The sequence below is a fragment of the Anabrus simplex genome, chromosome 4 (assembly GCF_040414725.1).
Source record: "Anabrus simplex isolate iqAnaSimp1 chromosome 4, ASM4041472v1, whole genome shotgun sequence".
Taxonomy (NCBI): Eukaryota; Metazoa; Arthropoda; class Insecta; order Orthoptera; family Tettigoniidae; genus Anabrus; species Anabrus simplex.
The window spans coordinates 42069599-42095665 of record NC_090268.1 but is presented as its reverse complement, the minus strand read 5'-3'; positions in this window follow the sequence as shown (position 1 = coordinate 42095665).

Sequence of the window (26067 nt, the reverse complement as noted above, 5' to 3'; positions counted from 1 at the left end):
AAACCCACGCAGCAGGAGTGAACTTTAAGCTAGAAGTGAAGACGAAAGTTTAATCTTATTAGCGTTACCCTCTACGGAGCCACCATAAATATTCACTTGTTCGTTCACCGTCCCATTTCTACTTCCCACTCCCGTTTTGATTCTTACACAACGCTGTATTTTTCGTACACCAATTATTCTCTGAACAAAGTTTTTAATTCCATTACATTTCTTAATATGATTTTATCTTTGTAGCAGTATCGTATTAATAGTGTCCAGAATTTGAATCGGTTGCAAAGGAAAGGCAAACATTTATCCCATCAGACAAGTAGTAGATCATAATAACCTTTATCAATATTAGAAATCCCCGTTGCGCCTGTGGAATCAGCTATGTGATAACTAGTGCCCGGACTCTTATGTGACTATAGTTAGGCCCACGAGAGTTGGGTCTGACGTTTAGCGCCACCGGCGAGGAAAAGTTGACTAACGCTACTCGCAAATGTTCTGTTGCTATGGCAACGGTAACAGCGATGACACATTTAAGGAAGCTATCAGCACGTGGATTGGCTTGCTCTCAGTCGCTTCTGTGATATTATTCGGAGTGTTAGTTGTTGCTGGTTTATGTAATTATTTACGTGTTTGTTTCTTGAATATTATTTTCGTTGTTAGTTTATTTTTTAGTACGTTAATCAGTGGCTAATTGTACAGTTCTATTCCCTATATAACATATGCATTTATTGAGGTTATTTTCAGTTTAGTGATTACGAAATCTCATATTTATCGGCAATGATGTGTTCTGTCTTACATGCTAGAATAATTAACACGAGCTTAAACGGGTCAAATTTTATTGAATTGCATTAGGCCTACATGTATTATTAAGTAATTAACCTTCACGAAAGGGTGATATGCCGCAGATGGAAGTAACTATGACTACGCAGCGTTCCTCATAGTTACTGCTTTCGCCGCTCAGATGTCACACTCCAACTCTCGTGGGCCCAACTATACATACTCCATTCCCTTACTTGTACAAAACTGAAAATGCCTGCAAATTATGGTTATGATATTGTTTTACCTGCGTTTCAATTAACATAGTTTACATATTCTTAACAAGAGAGCCTAGTAAGCTTACATATTTTTACATATTTTGTACATTTTTATACATATCTTAGGTAATTGTTCAAAAAATTTAAAATTATCGACTTGTTTAGTTTTCAGACGATAGCAAAATAACTTAATCTCATATATAATATATAAAAATTGCTAAATCTGGCTTTAAAATTCCTTTAAAATTCCGATTTCTAACCCTTTTTCCTGTGAAATACAGTAGGTTCGAGTGTCTCAACGGCATACAACAGCACTAATTCTTTCTCAGAGTCTGGGATGGCTAGATGCCTTTCATTGCTCAGAGTTTCTAACAAACTCCTCGTAGTCTTGAAACGAAATCTAGGTTATCCATGCTCTGTATCTGTTTGCAAAATTATTAGTGGCGAACAAGAGAAGCCACTGGAAGCTATTTCACGCATCTAGTTTTATTTTTTAAATATGCACTGATGGCTTCCCGCGATGTTGAACGGTCCTTTCCAGTCTACAAGAGAAATGGAATCAGCGCAAATATCACAATGGAAAACATGGAGAAATTCTTGGTGACACATTACGCATCCCGATAAAGAAAAACGTTACCAAACTATTTGTGTTACGTAAAGGCATTTTCTTCATCATACCTGTAAACTTTTTAATAATAATAATTATTAAAGGTTACTGTAATCACGTCCTAGTTCGTGAACCATGGATAAGGTCTACGTGGCCTAGTAAGTAGTCCTGAGAGTCGGGATACCAGTTGCTATGCAATGGGACTGGGAATTTCGGACATATTCCGAGTCATGGCCCTCATTGTGCTCAGATGGCTAGGGCTATACAATTTACCGGTGGTCCCTAACCCGTTAGAGGAGATATCCTCACTTGGACTATATGCAAGTAGGGTAGCATCCTGCTTTATGAATTTATGGAGCTCAGAACATTTTAAGAAAGCCTCGGACCTATGGGAGTAACGGAGTCCCACTCCCATTTGACAGGCGAGGATCTCCACGGAAACAACTTGGCGAACGAAATGGAATTCGATGGGGAACTATCAATATTAATGGGGCTTCTAGAAGGAAAAGTAGAACTGGATGAGTCAGCAAAGAGGATGCATCTGGATGTGCTAGGAGTAAGTGATATTCGGTTAAAGAGAGATAACGAGGAAGAGATAGGCATTATAAAATATACTTGACGGGTGTTAGAAAGGGAAGGGTAGTGTATGAGGTAGGGCTGTTAATCAGGAATACCATTGCACGCAACAAAGTCTCTGTTAGGTACGTAAATGAGCGAATAAGGTGGGTAGAATTGGCTGTTAGTGGAATTAGGACGAGAATTGCCTAAGTGTATTCATCATGTGAGGGTGCAGATGAAGATGAAGTTAGCAAGTTTTATGAACCATTGAGTGTCCGTCTCCATGGCTAAATGGTTAGCGTGCTGGCCTTTGGTCACAGGGTCGGGAATTTTAACCACCATTGTTTAATTTCTCTGGAACGGGGACTGGGTATATGTGTCGTCTTCAACATCTTTTCATCCTCATCATGACACGGAGGTCGCCTAAGGGAGTCAATTCGAAAGACCTGCACCTGCCGAGCCGAACATGACCTCGGACAATCCTGGCACTAAAAGCCATACGCCATTTCATTCTTTTTTCATGAACCATTGAGTGACATCGTAGTCAGGGTCAACAGCAAGGATAGTGCTAATGGGCGATTTCATTGCGAGATTTGGAAACAGAATTGAAAGGTACGAAAGGGTGATCAGTAAATGTGGGGAAGATATGGAAGCTAATAGGAATGGGAAGCGTTTGCTGGACTTCTCTGCTAGTATGGGTTCAGCGGTTACGAATACGTTCTTCAAGCATAAGGCTATTCACCGCTACACATGAGAGGTACCAGATCCATATTAGACTATCTTAACAGACTTCGAATTCAGGAAGTCTGTTAGGAATGTACGAGTTTTTAGGGGATTTTTCGATGAAAGTGTGATCTGTAGTGAACTAATATCTCTAGGTGTAGGATAGAGAAAGTGAAATCTGTCTGCAAACGAATAAGGGAAGAAAATCTCCAGGACGAGGACATTAGACAGAAGTACATGGATATGATTAGTGAGAAGTTTAGAACAATAGACAGTAAGCAGGTTCAGAATATAGAAAGAGAATGGGTGGCATACAGGGATGCTGTAGTAGAAACAGCAAAGGAATGCCTAGGAACAACTGTGTCTAAAGATGGGAAAAGGCGAACATCTTGGTGGAATGATGAAGTGAGAGCAGCCTGTAAACGTAAAAAGAAGGCTCATCAGAAATGGCTCCAAACAAGGGCCGAGGTAGGTAGGGATTTGTACGTAGATGAAAGAAACGGAGCGAAATAAATAGTTGTTGAGTCCAGAAAGAAGTCATGGGAAGATTTTGGTAATAACTTGGAAAAGCTAGGTCAAGCACCAGGGAATCATTTCTGGACAGTAATAATCTTAGGAAGGGAGAGAAAAAGGAAATGAACGGTGTTTTGGGTAATTCAGGTGAACTCATTACAGATCCCAGGGAATCACTGGAGAAGTGGAGGGAATATTTTGAACCTCATCTCAACGTAAAAGGAAATCTTCCAGGTGGTGTTGCGAACAGCCAAGCTCATGAGGAGGAGGAAAATGATGAAAGTACGCTTGAGGAAGTGGTTTCAGACCACAGAGTGGTTGTCAGGATTGAGATTTCAGTATGAGCCAGTTAATTGAAAAACGCTACGAGAGGAATAGACAGCTTTTTTACGTTTCGTACATCTAGAGAAATCATATGAGAGGGTATCGAGGGAAAAGATGTTCACCATACTGGGGGACTATGGAATTAAATGTAGATTATTAAAATTAATTAATTGCATTTATGTTGATAATATGGCTTCAGTGAGAATTGGTGGTAGAATGAGTTTTTAGTTCAGGGTACTTACAGGGGTTAGACAAGGCTGTAATCTTTCACCTTTGCAGTTCGTAGTTTCATGGATCATCTGCTGAAAGTTATAAAGTGGCAGGGAGGGATTCAGTTAGATGGAAATATAGTAAGCAGTCTGGTCTATGATGTCGACTTGGTCTTAATTGCTGACTGAGCCGAAAGCCTGCAGTCTAACATCTTGGAACTTGAAAATAGGTGCAATGAGTGTGGTATGAAAATTAGCCTTTCGAAGACTAAATTGATGTCAGTAGGTAAGAAATTCAACAGAACTGAATCTCAGATTGGTGATACAAAGCTGGAACAGGTCGATAATTTCAAGTATTTACTTGTGTGTTCTCCCAGTATGGTAGTATAGTAAGTTAGATTGAATCAATGTGTAGTAAATCTTATGCAGTGAGCTCGCAGTTGGGATCAACAGTATTGTGTAAGAAGGAAGTCAGCTCCCGGACGAAACTATTTCCACATCGGTCTGTTTTCAGACCAACTTTGCTTTACGGGAGCGAAAGCTGGGTGGAGTCAGGATATCTTCTTCGTAAGTTAGAAGTAACAGACATGAAAATAGCGAGAATGATTGTTGGTAAAATTACGTGGAAATAATGGCAGGAGGGTTATCGGAATGAGGAGATGAGGGCTAATTTAGGAATGAACTCGACTGATGAAGTAGAACGCATAAACCGGCTTCGGTGGTGGGTCATGTGAGGCAAATGGAGGAGGATAGGTTACCTAGGAGAATAATGGACTCTGTTATGGGGGTATGAGACGTAGAGGGAGACCAAGACGACGACGGTTAGTTTCGGCTTCTTACGATTTGAAGATAAGAGTTATAGAACTAAATGAGGCCACAGCACTAGTTGCAAATAGAGGATTGTGGCGACGATTAGTAAATTCACAGACGCTTGCAGACTGAACACCGAAAGGCAAAATGGTCTATAATGATAATGTATGTAGGGCCTATGTATGTATGTATGTATGTATGTATGTATGTATGTATGTATGTATGTATGTACGGATGTTATTATTAATAACGAATACTTTGCAAATTGGAAACATCCCGGTGGCAATGGTCTTTTACAGTAGTGTAATAATAATAATAATAATAATAATAATAATAATAATAATAATAATAATAATAATAATAATAATAATAATAATAATAATAATAATAATAATAGCAATTATCCAACAAAATCAACAACAATAAACAACGAAAAGAGTACAAATAGCAATTCCATGGAAAAAATATTACAAGGAATACTACTACAGTAGTTTAACTTTTTAAACCCACCATCATCATCTACAGTTTCATACACAACTGAAGTATTTCCAGTACTTAACGCTACGGCTTACGTACAATCTATAGGCTGAGCTTACTACTAGTTTAACATTACAAGTAATGATAAAGTTAAAAGTTAAAACATAACTACCCATCAACTACAACAACATGAGTAATTGTTAAAAAAGTAAGCTCAACATAAATGGAAGTTAGATATCTTATTGTCCAATGATGTGAAAGGCAGCGAAATGCAATAGCATTTAAGTCTCTCATCGATGACATTCAGCACCTCAAATTAGATTTCTAATGGAAGCACGAATCAGAAAGAATTTCCTCTTCCTACGGAAAAATTAATGGGAACCCATGTTTGATTCATCAGATTCTCAAATTTCTCTACCTAAAACGACACCTGTCAGCTTTGAACATTTCCTTCACTCTGTGAGAGCCCTAAAATTGTACATTCCATGCCACTTACTACCCGCATGTGAAGGAGCTGAAGACCAGTAACCAAGCTGTATCCACATGAAAGTTACTCAGAACGCTATAACCAGTTGACAACGGACAAGGTAGTCATGTTGTTGGCGTAAATCTATGTAACACGCGACGCTTTAGAAAAAATAAAATATCAAAATTAAAATCAAATCACTACTGATCTGCATTTAGGGTAGTCGCCCAGGTGGCAGATTCCCTACCTGTTGTTTTCCTAGCCTTTTTTAAATGATTGCAAAGAAATTTGAAATTTATTGAACATCTTCGTTGGTAATTTATTGCAATCCCTAACTCCCTTCCTATAAACGAACATTTGTCCCAATTTGTTCTCTTGAATTACAACTTTATCTTCAAATTGTGATCTTTCCAACTTTTAAAGACACCACTCAAACTTATTCATCTACTGATGTCATTCCACGCCATCTCTCCACTTACAGCTCGGAACATACTACTTAGTCGAGCAGCTCGTCTCCTTTCTTCCAAGTCTTCCCAGCCCAAAATGCAAAATTTTCGTAACGCTACTCTTTTGTCGGAAAGCACCCCAAAAAAAATCGAGCTGCGTTTCTTTCGATTTTTTCCAGTTCTTGAATCAAGTAATCCTGGCGAGGATCCCATACATTGAAACCGTACTCTAGTTGGGGTATTACCAGAGACTCATATGCCCTCTCCTTTACATTATTACTATACATCCCTGAATACCCTCATAACCATATGCAGAGACCTGTACCCTTTATTTACAATAATATATATGTGATTACCCCAATGAAGATCTTTCCTTATATTAACACCTAGATACTTACAATGATCCCCAAAAGGAACTTCCACCCGTCAACGCAGTAATTAAAACTGAGAGGACTTTTCCTATTTGCGAAACTCATAACCTGACTTTTAACCCCGTTTATCAACATACCATTGCCTGCTGTCCATCTCACAACATTATCGAGATCATGTTGCAGTTGCTGACATCCTTGTAACTTATTTATCACTCTATAGAGAATAACATCATCCGCAAAAGGCCTTACCTCCGATTCCACTCCTTTACTCATATTATTTATATATATAAGAAAACATAAAGGTCCGATAATACTGCCTTGAGGAATTCCCCTCTTAATTATTACAGGGTCAGATAAAGCTTCACCTACTCTAATTCTCTGAGATCTATTTTCCAGAAATATAGCAACCCATTCAGTCACTCTTTTGTCTAGTACAATTGCACTCATTTTTGCCAGTAGTCTCCCATGATCAACCCTATCAAATGCTTTAGACAGGTCAATCGCGATACAGTCCATATGACCTCCAGAATCCAAGATATCTGCTATATCTTGCTGAAATCCTACAAGTTGAGCTTCAGTGGAACAACCTTTCATAAAATCGAATTGCCTTCTATCGAACCAGTTATTAATTTCACAAACATGTCTAATATAATCAGAAAGAATGCCTTCTCAAAGCTTACATACAATGCATGTCAAACTTACTGGCCTGTAATTTTCACCTTTATGTCTATCACCCTTTCCTTTATACACAGGGGCTACTATAGCAACTCTCCATTCATGTGGTATAGCTCCTCCGACCAAACAATAATCAAATAAGTACTTCAGATATGGTACTATATCCCAACCCATTGTCTTTAGTATATCTCCAGAAATCTGATCAATTCCAGCCGCTTTTCTAGTTTTCAACTTTTGTATCTTATTGTAAATGTCATTTTTATCATATGTAAATAATATTACTTCTTTGGCCTTAGTCTCCTCTATCTCGACATTATCCTTGTAACCAACAATACATACTGCTGACTGAATACTTCTGCCTTTTGAAGATCCTCATAAACACACTCCCCTTGTTCATTAATTATTCCTGGAATGTCCTTCTTGGAACCTGTTTCTGCCTGAAAATACCTATACATACCCTTCCATTTTTCACTAAAATGTGTATAACTGCCAATTATGCTTGCCATCATGTTATCCTTAGCTGCCTTCTTTGCTAGATTCAATTTTCTAGTAAGTTCCTTCAATTTCTCCTTACTTACACAGCCATTTCTAACTCTATTTCTTTCCAGTCTGCACCTCCTTCTTAGTCTCTTTATTTCTCTATTATAATAAGGTGAGTCTTTACCATTCCTTACTACCCATAAAGGTACAAACCTGTTTTCGCATTTCTCAACAATTTCTTTAAACCCATCCCAGAGTCTGTTTACATTTTTATTTACCGTTTTCCACCGATCATAGTTACTATTTAGAAACTGCCTCAAGCCTGCTTTATCAGCCATATGGTACTGCCTAATAGTCCTACTTTTAAGACCTTCCTTTCAATCACATTTATTTTTAACTACCACAAAAACAGCTTCATGATCACTAATACCATCTATTACTTCAGTTTCCCTATAGAGCTCATCTGGTTTCATCAGCACCACATCCAGGATATTTTTCCCTCTAGTTGGTTCCATCACTTTCTGAATCAGTTGTCCTTCCCATATTAACTTACTTGCCATTTGTTGGTCATGCTTCCTGTCGTTCGCATTTCCTTCCCAATTGACATCTGGCAAATTCAGATCTCCCGCTACAATCACATTTCTTTCCACGTCGTATCCCACATAGCTGACTATCCTATCAAATAATTCCGAATCCGCGTCAGTGCTACCCTTTCCCGATCTATACACTCCAAATATATCAAGTTGCCTATTAACTTTAGAAATGAGCCTTACACCTAGAATTTCATGTGTCTCATCTTTAACTTTTTCGTAGCTTATAAATTCTTCTTTCACGAGAATGAACTCTCCCCCTCCCACCATTCCTATCCTATCTCTACGATACACACTCCAGTGCTGTGAGAAAATTTCTGCATCCATTATATCATTTCTCAGCCATGAATTAACTCCTATTACAATATCTGGTAAATATATATCTATTAAATTACTTAATTCTATTCCTTTCTTTACAATACTTCTACAATCCAACACTAACAATTTTATGTCATCCCTACTTGATGTCCAGTTCCCTGTTCCCTTATCACCGCTCCCTGGGCCATCCCGTTTCCCTGAATGTACCTCCCTATTACCCTTCCAAACAAATTTCCTAACTTATACGTACCACTGCGGTTTAAATGAAGGCCATCTGAGCGCAGATCCCTATCTCCTACCCACCCATTAGGATCTAGAAATTTCACTCCTAGTTTCCCACATACCCACTCCATAGCCTCATTTAAATCCCCAATCACCCTCCAGTCAGTATCCCTCCTACACAGTATTCCACTAATAACAATCAATCTACGCTTTCTTAAACTTCACCCGTGCTGCATTTACCAGATCCCACACATCTCCAATTATGTTGGTACTTATATCAGCTTGCCTTACGTTGTTGTTACCAACGTGAAACACTACCACCTTCTCCTTCCCCTCCTCCCTCTCTTCTACTTTCCTCAACATCTGCCTCAAACTAATTCCTGGATAACATTCTACTCTGGTTCCCTTTCCTCCACACACTTTCCCCACGTGTCTAACGATGGAATCCCCCATGACCAGAGCCTCAACCCTACCCACCTCATTTGATCCCATCCCCTCCTGGTCAGCCCTATCTTTCCTGATAGCTGCAGAAGCTACTTCCTCGTCCCTTTTCTCCTTCCCATGACCCTGTTCCACCTGTCTCTTCCTATCCTCTACTCTACATTTCCCTTTCCTACCTTTTCCCTTCTTCTTACTTCCACACATCTCAGCAACAGTTCCCTGTCCCTCATCTTCCCTCTGTTGTTCTACCTGGAGTGACTCGTACCGATTTCTCACAGACACCTGTCCTGAATTCTGATCCTGAATAGAGCCCTTAGCCTGCAATCTCCTTCCCCTTAGAACATTAGACCACCTGTCTTCTACAACTCTCCCCTTTCCGTCCCCACCCTCTTGTACACCTACTGTAACCTGTACATTGTTTGAGGGAGTTCTATCTTCCTTCCTGTCTTCTGTGAGAATCCTAATTATCTCCCTCAAACTTTCCAACTCCTCCCTCATACCCCTCATTGCCTCGTCACACCCACAGTTCGTACACTCGCGCTCCTTAGCCATTCTTTACGAAAAAAAAATGAAATTAAAAATAAAATAACATATTTGCAAAAAATAAATGAACGGAGGGATATATTGTCTGGGATAGTACACAACAATAAGGTAATTAATATACGACTACACTACAATTCTACTTAGTCGTGCTCTATTTTTTATCCTACAACCCCTAACAGGATAAAAACTGCTGTTAATTACTGAATATCGAAAGTAATACATAAGAACTACAGAATTCCAAACAGCGATTAAGCCTATCCTAATTACAACAACAGAATTTTAGTAAGAGTTTCTACGGATACCTCTACTACACCAGTACTACACAAATATTTTACAATAATAAACTAAGCACACTAAATTCTAATAGGATATTACTCGTATACTACTGTACAGTATACTATAGTAATTTTTAAACTGCTTTCAGACGTATCCTAATTACGATACCGGTACCGTATGTCACTACTAAGCACAGCAGAAATGAAATTTGCAAGAACTACTGTACTCAGAGATTACCAACGAAGCTAAATGCTTAGACAAATTATTATTCGTATTGTACCGGTAACGGCGGTACAGACTAAGCCCCGTTATGAAAATCTTAAACTTACGTGTTATGCTCCGGTCCGCTTACGAAGAACTGACCAGGCAGCGAGCAACTGCTGCGCGCGTGTGACGTAGTGAGCGGGTGACGTCACAGCCTGCCTCGCTGCACTCCACAGCCTGGATTGATGCAGAATGTTCTACAAGTTTCGGATCAAATATAAATACGTGCTGCTTCGCTCAGCAGATCAGAGAGTGTCAGTGTGTCAGTGTGTGTTACAGCTTGTTATAGTGAGCAGCAGTGCGCAGCAGAATATGATACCAGTTTGCGGCCGGGATTTCTATAAGCACACTAGACTGTCGTATTCGCGCAGTCAGTTCGCGGGTGTGGTAACCGAACGTGAAGCCGCTGCTAAGTTTCAAGTTCGTAGACTTTAATATAGTCATGCTGAACGTGGACTTATTCAGATTTCCTTATATTGTGACAACCTTTTACTCCGATAGGACGTGAGGTGAATTGTGTATCGTCTGGACATTATTTATTGACTGTTACTCTATACGAGTGTCCAAGACCCGCAAATATCTTCGAGTGTTCGAAATTGAAATTTGATGGACTTGAATCTGATTGCTCCTTGCCGAGGACTCGATACTTTAAGTTATAAACTGTATTTAATCCAAATTTAAATTACCAATCCGTAAATTGTGTCGACATTTTTGAACTGTGCAGGTGTGAACAGCGCATCTCTATTTTAATGAACAGTGCATTTCTACTCTAATGAACAGTGTATTTCAATTCTGCGCACATTTAGTTTATGAACAGTCAAACCAAGGACTGTCAGTACACAGTTAATTTCGTCTTTTGGTTTCAACACGTGAACGAGTTTGATTCACGAGCGGAACGTCTTTATTTCATTTAAATTGAACAGTGCTTCAATGAACTAAGTAATGTGACATTACTTCACGTTGTAATAGGTGCAACGAACTTTAAATAACTTTAAACTGGACAATCAGTTCCGAGTGGACTTTACTTTGTGAATGTTTCTTTCACTTGACATGTGAAAAAGTTAAGTGACATTTCACCGAGACATTTTGTGTTTGGACTTTGTCAAAAGCATTTATAAACACTCTATCATCTGTGCAGAAGCAGCCGTTGCACTAACTCGCCCCAGAGCTGAACGATGTTCATTTATGTTCACCATTTACAAGGACTACCTCGACGCCATGGATCTTCAAAGCACCGAATAGATCTTCTAGAACTTCCATCGGGGGACGAATGGTGGTTCGTTGCTATGGAATGTGGAGCTGCCGGAATCCAAGGACATCGCCAGCCATAGGTCAAGGAACGTTTTCGACTGTATATGCTGTACAGAGGTGATATTAATTTAAATTTTTTAATAAACTCTGAAACACAAGTTTTTAAGATTTCTGTTAACAAACCCTCTCCCTCTGTGTGCACTTCAGCGACTGGTACACGCCCTGCGTCTCATCTCTACCGAAGTACCAAATTTACTGTTACAGAGGAGAGGGGTAGAAATTGGCGCCCCAGTCGTATCGGGGCCGATTTGGAGTGCAGTAAAATTAGAAATTGGCGCCCCAGTCGTATCGGGGCCGATTTGGAGTGCAGTAAAATTAGAAATTAGCGCTTCAGCAATATCAGAACTTAATTATGAGTGCAGTAGACATTAAATTGACACTTAACCATTCTAAGCTCAATTTTGAAGTACTAGTAATAATTAAGAAGTGCAGTGATAGACAAAATCGCACTAAATCGTGTGACTTAGTAATTTAATTCAGATACATTTCCAGTGCTTTATGTGGAATAACTATTAATATTACAGTGAACTTTCTAACAAGATTTAACTTCTCTATAATAAGTGTTATCAATGATATGGGATCATTTTTGTGTGTTAAATGTCTTGGAAATTTTTCTCTTTGAATGACTTTGAACATGAACTTTTAACCATTGGACAATAATGGTGATATCTGAATTTTTTTCAAGTGATTTATGATTTTCTTGTTACTTGATTTAAATGCATTACCATCAAAATGGAAAATATTTTAGCTGCTATTGAAGCTCTTAAGATTAGCTTAAATGAACGTATCGCCAAATCGCATGCTCAAGTAGGTGCTGATTTACAAGCTCGTATTACCGAGGCTAATGCCGCAACTGCTCAATTAGGTGCTGATTTACAAGCCCGTATTAACGAGGCCAATGCCGCAACTACTCAATTAGGTACTACTTTAGAATCTCGTATTACTGAGATTAACACTCGTATTAATGAGATTAACACTCGTATTAATGAGACCAGTACCGCAACTACAGCCAACTTAGAAAGTCGTATCACACAAGTAACTAAAGTAATTAATACCAAGTTTACCGAAGTTAATGCTAATTTGGAAAATAGGCTTACTAAAGCTGGTTCTGAGATTGAAAAAAGATTCTCAGAAACTAATGCGAAGATTAATTCTAAGTTTACGGAAATAAACGAACGCCTCACCCATGACTTAGAAACAGTAAAACAGGACCTTAAACTACAAATAGTTGAAGACTTAAAAGCTTCTTTTCCTACCTCACATCAATTGATTAAGGAAGTTGAAAGCTTAAAGGCAGAATTTAAAGAATCTCATGGTCAGTTATCACAGGCACAAGCAAAAATAGCCTCTATTCAGGATAACATCCATGAATCTTTTAAGACTAACTTTCAGAAAATAAATAATGAGGTCAATTTACTTAAAACAAGGCAGGAGGAAACAGATAAGCATGTAAAAAACCAATTAGATAGCGCACATACTCAAATCATTCGCATAGGCCGCGATGTAAATGAAGTGAAGCAGGACCTCGAAAAGGAAGTCCAGAGTGTGGAAAACTCCATCCGTGGGCAAGTTAAGACTATCAAGGTCGAATTGCAAGGAAAAATAGAGACGATTGATAATAGAATCTCTCAGGTGGAGAAGGAGGTGTCTACACACCAGTGTCAAGGGTCTAGTGGAGATACTTCTAGCATTTCCACAGTTTTAAAATTATCAGGCGATAAACCTGCAAAATTTTCCGGAAAGGAAGAGTACACAGCGAAAGAATTCCTTCTCAATATTGAAGAGTACTTTCAAGAGAATAAAGTACGATCCGATCATCAATTGAGGATAGCTTCTAGATTATTGGAGGGGAAAGCACTAAATTGGTACACAGCATTTAAATTTAACATTAAAACCTATGATGAATTCAAGGAAGCCTTGTTGAAGAGGTTGTGGAATTCGGAAATTCAGCATTTGATTAAGTTACAATTATACTCTAGGAGATACAACACAGCTATTAATTCTTCACGATATTCTGATTTTCTCATTTCCCAATTAAAGAAGATGCAGTTCTTTGATCCTCCTTTGCCAGAACAGGAGTTAATACAAGTAGTAACTTTACAATTTCCGGCGCATGTACAAGAAATTCTTGTGGCAGCCAATGTTCAAGACCTAGAACAACTTGATGATTTATTAAGGAAACTTGACACTGCCCATACACAAAATCTACCTAGGGTTACTAAGACGAAAGAGGTTGCAACTAACCATGTCGAAGTTAATAACCCGCCGAGATCGAATCCCGAACCCCGTGAGGAAGTAGAACCACGGAGAGATCTGTTATCTCATTTCCGACGATTCAGGAGACGTCCATACAGGCAAAGTGCGCCTTATAGACGTAATCAAACGTGGAAGAAACCTACCGAATCGCTTACTCGAGATGGAGATTCGCCGAGAGCCGAGATCGAAAGAAGATGGAGAGAAACTCGCGAATATATCCAGAATCGAAACCGGGATGAAGGATTACCTGGCGCTACCTCTTTAGAATATCAAGAGCATGCCAGAAGACAGAACACGACGCCTGCGACCAACCTCGAATCGACAGGCGCAATTAAAAAAAAACTTCGACAACACAACAATAAGATTGCCTGAAAACCGTAGTAGAGGGGAAATAATTTGTGTCACTAATATTAATTACTGGTACTTGGATGACTCAGATCTCTTGTATGAAGATCCCACTCCTACAACACCGAAGGTCCAGCGAAGTCTTCCAGTTATTAATATTACTTTGGATACCCTTTATGTAACTGCCTTAATCGATTCTGGAGCTCAAGCTTCATTGATGTCTGAGAGGTTAATTGAAATGTTGAAGGGAGGAGAAGACATGTTATTGATACCAGTCGCACAGATTAAAATTAAAGGGATAGTACCGGACAGGCATATCAAATGTAAATTTCAAGCTTTTGTTACATTTGACATTGAAGGTGTTCAGTTCGAGCATATATTCCTAGTCATTTCGCCGATGAAATTCAACGTCATCCTAGGGTCAGATTTCCTAGCCAAGTATGGGGGAATCATTGATTATCCTGCCAACGTCATACGATTTTTTAATATCGACTCTGTAGAGTTGCAGCTGGTAGACTGTAATAATTTGAAGTACCAAGGTCTGGGTACCCCATTCATAGAAGCCGGAGGCAAGATGAGCGATGCTTTGCCTGCCGATGAAATAGATTGCGAAGAGGGTAGACCCGGTCAAGAGGGACCCGTCGAGGGCCAGGAAGTGCCCATTTTTGAGGATATGTTCGACGAAGGTCGTGATCACTTCATATTTCTCACCAGTGCGGCTGAAAGCCCAGAGTTCGATTCCCGCGTGGCGGAAGCAACTCGACAAATATTTGAGAAATTCCCTGAAGTTTTTGATGACAAACCAGGCGTTATTAGAGACTTTGAATACCAATTGAACGTCAAGGACACCTCTCCTTATAAAAAACGGCCCTATCCAGTTCCTGAGAAGTACCGAGAAGAAGCCAGGACTGTGATAAAGGAAATGGAAAATAATGGTATCATTTCTAAATGTGTCACTCCGTATCTAAACCCCTTGGCTATTGTAAAAAAACCGAATGGCAGTCTGCGTTTGTGCCTAGACGCGCGCATGCTCAATGACAGACTTGTATTGGAACATGACCACCCACCTTCACTCAGGGATGTCATCCGGAAATTTAGAGGCATGAAACTCTTCTCTACTATGGACATGACGTCATCTTACTTTCACATCTTATTGGCAGAGGATAGCAGAAAATTTACAGGCTTCATTTTCGAAAACATTACATATGCATTCAATCGACTCCCTTTCGGGATCAAGAATTCAGGGGCAGTTCTCATCAGGGCTCTTGAGAATCAATTATCCGATGAGATTAAAAAAATCGCAACGATTTATGTTGATGATATCCTGATAGCTTCGGAGTCCTTAGAGCAACACATTGAAGACGTTAATAAGGTACTCAACGAACTCAAAACCAAAAATTTTAAGATAAATGCCTGTAAAAGCCAGTTTTTTAAGACAGAGGTACTGTTCTTGGGTCACCTCATTAGTGGAGACGGGATCAGGCCTAATCCGGCCAAGATCCAAAGTATTTTGGATTTCCCAAAACCCACAAAAATTAAACATGTGAGACAATTCCTGGGACTGTGTCAGTTCTTTGCACAGCATTGCCCAGATTACACCAAAACAGTGGCACCCTTGCAGCTGCTGCTCAAGAAAAATAATAAGTGGAAATGGTCAAAGGAATGCGAGGAGGCTTTTTCCGAAACAAAGAAGATGCTTCAGGGTAGCGTACGGTTAGCATATCCTAACTTTGAATGGCCCTTTTGCCTTGAGTGCGACGCCAGTTCCGTAGGCATCGGCGCAGCGCTGTACCAAATCGATCCTGAGAAGCCTGATGTCCGCATCTTTATTTCATTCATGAGCAGGAAATTGAGACCACATGAGAGATCCTATACTATTACGGAACTTGAGGCTCTTGCTATTGTATATTCCTTGTTGTACTGGAGGAAGATTATATATGGGTATCCCGTGACCATCTACACGGATCACAAAGCCCTCACATTTATCATGTCTTCTGATCTAACTAGCGAGAGAGTAACCCGGTGGGCACTTTTTATTCAACAGTTCAACATAACTGTTATTCACAGACCAGGAAGAAAGAACATCCTAGCTGATGCTTTAAGCCGCAATCCAGTCGATGTCGTCACTAGTCATCACATAGAAGTCATGAGCAACGAAGATGAGGAATTTCTTAGGAAATTACAGTACTTACCTCAAGCACAGGGGAGAGATAGGAAATCCCGAGAATTGATTAGATTATTTAAGGGTTTGATTCCTGCAAATGACGATGACTATTTTCGCATCTCAAAGTTGGCTCAATCTTTTTGCTTTCATGATGGACTACTGTATAAGTATCTTGATCAAGCCAAAACCAAACGCCGAACTTATGCTCCTCCACGCTTAAGGTCCAACATTATCTGGCACTGTCATTCAATATCTGGACATGCCGGCACGGATAAAGTAATGATGATCATAAAGGAAAAGTTCACTTGGGAGTACATGAGACGTGATATTAGAAACGTTCTCCGAACTTGTGATGTCTGCCAACGAACTAAGCCTAATAATAGATTGTTGAGGGAGTTTCCAAAGCCACTTCTTCCCGAAAAACCTGGTGAAATATTGGCTTTAGACCTATACGGGCCACTCCCCAAGGCGAACCGCGGCAACAGGCACATTGTGGTGGCAGTAGATGTCTTCTCTAAGTATACGATGCTACTGCCCATACAGAAGGCTAATGCTGGAAACATCCTCCGAAGGATCAAGAAAAACATTATTCCAGAGATGGGAAAACCGGAGTTCCTACTCACCGATCATGGACCCCAATTTACATCTATGGAGTTCCAAACAGTACTTGAAGAACTCGGTATAAGACACATTATGAATTCTATTCGACACCCAGAGGCTAATCCCGCTGAGAGAATCATGCGCGAGATTGCAAGGTTTTGCCGTTTGTATTGCAGAACTCAACACTGGAAATGGATCGAAGTCTTACCCGTGATGCAGCAATGTGTAAATTCAACTGTTCATGAGTCTACGCAGGACATCCCCATGACTATACATAGAGATGTCATGCCTGACAGGCCATGGGACCAAGTATTACCATCACCTCAAGATCCAGCAATTACTCATCAGACTCGCGTGGACGCAACAAGGGAGAAGCTCAGACACGCTGCTAGAATCAGAGAGAACCGATACCGAAACCGCGCGTTTCGACAACCACTTAGGGTCAATGATTATGTTTTGATAAGAAAACCAGCTGTTTCACATCCCGAACTTCGCATTTATGCAAAGTTTTGCCCGCTTTATGTAGGACCATATAGGATTACAGAGGTTCTCGAGAACGGGGCATACAAAATCAAGAAACTGGATGGAAGCATCGAGGGCATTTACAATGCAGCCAACCTAAAGAAATATTTCAGGAGAGAATATCATTAAAAGAAAATCCTGTTGAATTTTCTTTTCCCCAGGAGGAGGGGGAGATGTACCGGTAACGGCGGTACAGACTAAGCCCCGTTATGAAAATCTTAAACTTACGTGTTATGCTCCGGTCCGCTTACGAAGAACTGACCAGGCAGCGAGCAACTGCTGCGCGCGTGTGACGTAGTGAGCGGGTGACGTCACAGCCTGCCTCGCTGCACTCCACAGCCTGGATTGATGCAGAATGTTCTACAAGTTTCGGATCAAATATAAATACGTGCTGCTTCGCTCAGCAGATCAGAGAGTGTCAGTGTGTCAGTGTGTGTTACAGCTTGTTATAGTGAGCAGCAGTGCGCAGCAGAATATGATACCAGTTTGCGGCCGGGATTTCTATAAGCACACTAGACTGTCGTATTCGCGCAGTCAGTTCGCGGGTGTGGTAACCGAACGTGAAGCCGCTGCTAAGTTTCAAGTTCGTAGACTTTAATATAGTCATGCTGAACGTGGACTTATTCAGATTTCCTTATATTGTGACAACCTTTTACTCCGATAGGACGTGAGGTGAATTGTGTATCGTCTGGACATTATTTATTGACTGTTACTCTATACGAGTGTCCAAGACCCGCAAATATCTTCGAGTGTTCGAAATTGAAATTTGATGGACTTGAATCTGATTGCTCCTTGCCGAGGACTCGATACTTTAAGTTATAAACTGTATTTAATCCAAATTTAAATTACCAATCCGTAAATTGTGTCGACATTTTTGAACTGTGCAGGTGTGAACAGCGCATCTCTATTTTAATGAACAGTGCATTTCTACTCTAATGAACAGTGTATTTCAATTCTGCGCACATTTAGTTTATGAACAGTCAAACCAAGGACTGTCAGTACACAGTTAATTTCGTCTTTTGGTTTCAACACGTGAACGAGTTTGATTCACGAGCGGAACGTCTTTATTTCATTTAAATTGAACAGTGCTTCAATGAACTAAGTAATGTGACATTACTTCACGTTGTAATAGGTGCAACGAACTTTAAATAACTTTAAACTGGACAATCAGTTCCGAGTGGACTTTACTTTGTGAATGTTTCTTTCACTTGACATGTGAAAAAGTTAAGTGACATTTCACCGAGACATTTTGTGTTTGGACTTTGTCAAAAGCATTTATAAACACTCTATCATCTGTGCAGAAGCAGCCGTTGCACTAACTCGCCCCAGAGCTGAACGATGTTCATTTATGTTCACCATTTACAAGGACTACCTCGACGCCATGGATCTTCAAAGCACCGAATAGATCTTCTAGAACTTCCATCGGGGGACGAATGGTGGTTCGTTGCTATGGAATGTGGAGCTGCCGGAATCCAAGGACATCGCCAGCCATAGGTCAAGGAACGTTTTCGACTGTATATGCTGTACAGAGGTGATATTAATTTAAATTTTTTAATAAACTCTGAAACACAAGTTTTTAAGATTTCTGTTAACAAACCCTCTCCCTCTGTGTGCACTTCAGCGACTGGTACACGCCCTGCGTCTCATCTCTACCGAAGTACCAAATTTACTGTTACAGTATTACGGTCTAATAGATACACACGAAAAATAACACACGAATATAGCAGGCAAGATACGGCACTATCTAAATATACTGATCTATCTAAACTATACTACACGTCACTGCGTTTGGTTAAATGCTTAAGTATCAAAAGGATTGCCGTACACGAAGAAAAACACGAATATAACTGGCAAGACACTATCTAATATATTATATCTTATCTTCACGACTGAAATGTGGTTATATGATTATTACAGTTGGTGGATTACTATTATTTTCCCTACTCCACGGGACGGAGAATAAAAGTGTCCTTATTAGGCCTATTGAAAAATACGAGGTTTCTCTACAATAATAATTTCTGAAATATTTCTATCAAAACTACTCCTACTACTCCAGGGTCTTGAACTGCAATTACTGGGATATATGAACTTTATTATTATTAGCTAACCGCTCATAAATACTGAAAGATCGAGGGAGCGAAATATAAATTACCTACTCAGAAGTACAAATGATTCAAGGTCAGCTGATTTTTATTTATATTTACCTGACTACACTACTCCCTTTGTTCACGGCTGTAGCCAACAATGCAATATTTGAATATGAGGAGCGACAATAATCAATAACAATACAGCGACTGTTAACTATTACCGTGTAATCTCTTTAACTACTTTCTAAATGGAAGTTTACAGGCGTATCGTGTTTTTTTAATGTAGTAAATTATTACCCTCGCGATAGTTTGGACGGATATCTATACGAAGTACCGGAGAAATTTCGGCGGAAGTTACGGTATTATTCCTTATGATAATCTGCCTTTGTAAGTGTTATACCAACGAACCTACAGATATTTACAAATATTTTTAAAGTTAATATTATTACCTAAAGTATTTCCTAAACCTAAATTCGAAACACGGTACACCTAGCTAGCCTACTTAACCTAGAAAACGTAATTTACTGAAGACCAACTGAATTACTTGTTATAAAATTTAAATAAATATCACTACTCCCAATTTCTACCAACAAGCACTAAACACCACTATATAAATAGCACTAAATGATTAACAAATACAAAAAAATTAAGCTATTTCAATAGGTTGTACTTTATCACTACAATAATGCAAGAGCTCTCTCAACAGCCAACCGTTCTCAAGCGCATCCAACAATCAATTGTCCAGCACTTTCAAAAATTTTCCTGATGATGATCCACAGAAATTACTTCCAATCGGTGAATATTTTGAAATTACTTACATTTGCAGAGGAAGAACAAGGGGACGCCAGCAAGAAATTCCTCCTCAATATCCAGCAGAATAACAGAACCAATACAATTCAGTACTTCAGCAACTCTCGAGGACTAGTAACCTTCCCGAGTGGTAGTATAATCGCCTACAAACTATTGTAGGACGCCATCATCTATGTCCTTATTAGTTCTTAACCGAGCTACTAAAGGAACACGCAGGCACTGTAACAATACCGAATCAACAACAACTTGGCCAAACAGTGAGAAAATTTTTATGCCGCCGTCAATATATTATGGAGTCCCAAATTTTAAACATGGTTTCCCAAATTTCAACAATATAAAGCGTACTTAAACATTCTTGGACATAATAATAAGACATTTTATTTGAATTTGGAACAAGCGTCTTTGCAAATGTTTACTAGGGAATGGACATTTTTTGGGGGGGGGGGACAACAGTTCTATGAAATAAATTGATTAGGAGGAATGGCTTTGGAAAAGTGTCTCGTAATCATAGATATTGAAATCGGTGGAAAAATAGTGCGAGAACTAGGGCAACTTGCTCACCAGCCACATTATGCATTTCATTACGTAACCCTCAGGTAGATCTTGTATATAAGTTGAACTGCAGAAGATATTGGGTTTTGAAACCTTCAGTATGTTGAAGTGATGAACAGTTATTTGAAAGATCCATAGCAGGAGAAAGTCAGACGAAACATAATATTTCGCTCGGCATGAATATTAATCGCACCTAATGTAACTATTCCTCTCCCTCTTTTTTCTTTTGAGTAATTCAGGTGAACTCATAATAGATCCCAGGGAATCACTGGAGAGGTGGAGGGAATATTTTGAACATCTTCTCAATGTAAAAGGAAACCATCCTGGTGGTGTTGCAAACAGGCAAGATCATGGGGAGGAGGAAAATGATGAAAGTACGCTTGAGGAAGTGGAAAGGATGGTAAATAAACTCCAATGTCATAAAGCAGCCGGAATAGATGAAATTCGACCTGAAATGGTGAAGTATAGTGGGAAGGCAGGGATGAAATGGCTTCAAAGAGTAGTAAGATTAGCATGGAGTGTTGGTAAGGTACCTTCAGACTGGACAAAAGCAGTAATTGCACCTATCTTTAAGCAAGGGAACAGGAAGGATTGCAACAACTATCGAGGTATCTCATTGATTAGTATACCAGTCAAAGTATTCACTGGCATCTTGGAAGGTAGGGTGCGATCAGTCATTGAGAGGAAGGTGGATGAAAACCAGTGTGGTTTCAGACCACAGAGAGGCTGTCAGGATCAGATTTTCAGTATACGCCAGGATGGTAATATAGTAAGTGAGATTGAATCAAGGTGTCGTAAAGCTAATGCAGTGAGCTCGCAGTTGCAATCAACAGTATTCTGTAAGAAGGAAGTCAGCTCCCAGACGTAACTATCTTTACATCGGTCTGTTTTCAGACCAACTTTGCTTTACGGGACCGAAAGCTGGGTGGACTCAGGATATCTTATTCATAAGTTAGTAACAGACGTGAAAGTAGCAAGAATGATTGCTGGTACGAACAAGTGGGAACAATGGCAGGAGGGTACTCGGAATAATGAGATAAAGGCTAATTTAGGAATGAACTCGATGGATGAAGCTGTACGCATAAACCGGCTTCGGTGGTGGGGTGATGTGAGGCGAATGGAGAAGGATAGGTTAGCTAGGAGAATAATGGACTCTGTTATGGAGGGTAAGCGAAGTAGAGGTAGACCAAGACGACGATGGTTAGACTCAGTTTCTAACGATTTAAAGATAAGAGGTATAGAACTAAATGAGGCCACAACACTAGTTTCAAATCTAGGATTGTGGTGACATTTAGTAAATTCACAGAGGCTCGCAGACTGAACGCTGAAGGTATAACAATCTATAATGATAATGCATGCATGTATGTATGTTTTTTGTTTTTACCAGTTGATTTATGTCACGCCGACACAGATGTGTCTTATTGTGACGATGGGGTAAGAAAGTAAGCGGCCGTGGTCTTAATTAAGGTAAAGCCGAAGTATTTTCCTGGTGTGAAAATGGGAAACCATGGTCTGCCGACAGTGGGGGTCGATCCCACTATCTCCCGAATACTGGATACTGGCCGCACTTAAATGACTGCAGCTGTGGCGCTCGGTCCTAATGTAACTGAACACCGAGGAAACTTGAGGTCGAACTTTTCTGTCCGTCTGGTTATCTATCTGTTTGTGTTCCTTAAACTTTAAAACTGAACACATTTCAACAAAACTACGTATTTGTAATCTACTTCAGGATTGTGTTATCAGGTGCATCTGATGTTAAGGTCATCGCTCGAAGTTGGGACCTTTGGAAGATTATTCTCAAATATTTGTGTTGTTTTTTTTTTTTTTGCTTTACGTCGCACCGACACAGATAGGTTTTATGGCGACGATGGGACAGGGAAGGCCTAGGAGTGGAAAGAAAGCGGCCGTGGCCTTAATTATGGTACAGCCCCAGCATTTGCTTGGTGTGAAAATGGGAAACCACAGAAAACCATCTTCAGGGCTGCCGACAGTGGGGTTCGAACCTACTATCTCCCGAATACTGGATACTAGCCGCACTTAAGCGACTGCAGCTATCGAGCTCGGTCTCAAATATCTTCGTTAACATAAGTTCAGTCTAAAGACTGTATATAACTGACGTTTAAGAATATGCTATTTCCGTTCCTTTATGCCATGTACGTAACCTATTCATCGTACGACGGATAATATTGGAGATGCTTACGAAACATTTGATTTTTAGTCCAAGTCTCATGGGACACTTGGTGCATGTCACTTCAAGGTGGGTTAACGGGAAGAACTAAAGAGGCATTTCATTTTCACTAGGACAGATAATAAGGGAGGTGTCAACAACGTCAGAGCGCCATGCCCGTGTTCAGAGATACAATATGCAACCAGAGAAATAGAGAGAATTTTGCACAAATTCAGACCAAGAACTGTACCGTACAATAAATTCGGAAGTCGTTGTCTTTCCCTCTCGACTTTGTTCAGCTTTATCGTACTTCACGTTACTGCCACGTGCTTTCGGAGGAAAATATATTTTACATGTCGTATTAAGCTTATGAATGGAGTCATGTTACTTCGCATATATTAATGAGTGAAATATGCAGTCCATTGCAAATTCCCGTGCAAAGAACGGGTACAAATTCTAGCAAGGGATATTTTTGGTGTAGGAAACCTTTGCACAGCTTGACATACTTTCATTACGCTTGCGAGATATTAAACTGTCAATATGTGTCAATATCCTCATGTCATTGCTGTGCTCTCACATTACAATAGTACATCGATTTTTCGCAATGTCACAAAAATTATACATTTTGAAGTTTATATTTTGAAATAAAATATAGCTGATCATGTGACGCACATGATAATGTTTATGCAAAGTTTCATGAAATTATTTTCAGCGGTTTGACGTGACGCCGTTTCGGAAGGCAGAAAGACGTCATTTCATTTCTACATATAGATCAAGCTATTCCTAAGTGACACAAAATAATGAATACTTCTACAGAAGCCGAAGCAGAGAGATTATTTGCCTGAACCATAGTGTTGTGAACAGTACGAATGTACAATCCTACGGATATTACCCCCAATGTGGCCCATAAAAGCCAGGACAAGAGAATCTGATTGAACGCATAACAATCGGATGTGTGGTGGTTGCAATTCTCATTACGTGTAACATAATGAATGACCTGGTGTGTAATTTCTCGCTATGTCCAACTACATTAACTACGTGAATAACCTAAAATACTCAACTCAAATCCCAAATACTCCATCCATTCCTGTTCATTGACACCAGCTAGGAATTCACTCTAAGGCTGTCTACGACTGTACAACCATGCTGCATAGTATATTTTACAGTAGTTTGGAAACTGGGAAACACTTTCCTGACAATTCATATCAAACATGATAGTGATGATTAGTGAGCTGAGCTGATTAATATTGGAACCGATAACATCCACGGTATCCCCTGCCTGTCGTAAAGGCGACTAATAGGGGCCCAAGGGGCTCTGAACTTTGGAGCGTGAATTGGCAGCCACGGGGTCATTAGCTGCGTCTGGCATTACTTCCAATTACTTTTGCCAGACACCTCACTTTCATCTATCCTATACGACCTCTCTTGGTCAGCTCTTGTTCTTTTCCGAACCCAATGGTATTAGTTATCGAAGCCTTAGGAGTCTCATTTTCACGCCCTCCGTGGAACTAGTCTTTTTTGGCCGATATCTTCATTTTTCTAAATGTAGGATCCCTCCCATTGCTTCTCTCTGATTAGTGCTTTTGCCTAGTTGTACTTCCTCTTAGAACAATAATCACCACCACCACCACCTTCTAATAACAGAAATTGGTGGAATAAAGAAGGTAAATACATTTGAATATTTGGGACAAACCATTTAAGAAAATGGTTTGGAAAAGTCCGCTGTAGTACACAAGATGGAAAGAGCATATTGTATAACTAGGAATATCTATAACAAAAAGTGTTTATCTGAAAGCCTCAAAATACAACACCACAACACAATAGTCAAACCGGAATGCCTATACGCGAGTAAATGACTAGTACTGAATTACAAACTGGATAAATTAGAAGTTCTGGAAAGAAAAAATTGCACGGTAAATACTCGGCCCGCTAAGAACTGTGGAAAACAAGAAGTAATGATGAAATCTACCGGAGCACAGAAAACTTTACAGAAACAAACCACAATTCTATCCTGTTCTAGCCAGTTGTCATGATTTTGGAGAACTGTATATATGAATAATATGTTTTAATACTTCAATTTTTTGCTTTATCTGAAGACCTGTAATTTATATGAGCATACATTTGGTGTTCAAGGGTACTGAGATGATGCGGAAGAGGCGATTGATGTTTCTTGGACATTTATACAGACTGGATGACAACAGGTTAACCAAACAGATGTTCAAATATCTTTGGAACAAGAATTCAAGAACAACCTAGAAGATTCATCAAATCAAGAAAGATTTGGAAAGAAACAGCATAAGAGAAGAAGCAACACACACCCACACACACACACACACACACACACACACACACACACAGAGAGAGAGAGAGAGAGAGAGAGAGAGGGAGAGAGAGAGAGAGAGAGAGAGAGAGAGAGAGATTTAGAAATAAAGTGTTAAAACGAAAATTTCCAAGGTCGGGAGGGAAAGAAAACAGGCTCAAAACGATCCGAGGAGAGGACAAGGAGATATAGTGAGCATATAAAGGAGTATAGAAGGAATAAGAAGGAACAGTAAAGGATGAAGCATTGAAATTATCACGTGATCCCTAGAAGACCCTAACGGAGAACGAAGAAAGAAGAACTACCAATGTCACTAAATTGGTACGTATAAGGCTTATGAGATAAGCGAAAAAATAAAATCGTTACTATCCCATTAAATATACACCGTGTGGAAGAATGTTATATGAAAAAACGTAGGGAAATTTGAATTTACACTAGTGGAAAATGAAATTCCATCACCAAGAAGGAGTTGGGTAGGTAAACGAAATTCGGGATTCGTTTATGCACATCTGAAAGATGACGCGTATTCAAACTTAGAGATATTCGACAAAGTGTGGTGCTAGTAGAGCCACTATGACCTTTGCAAAGCAAGTTTGCG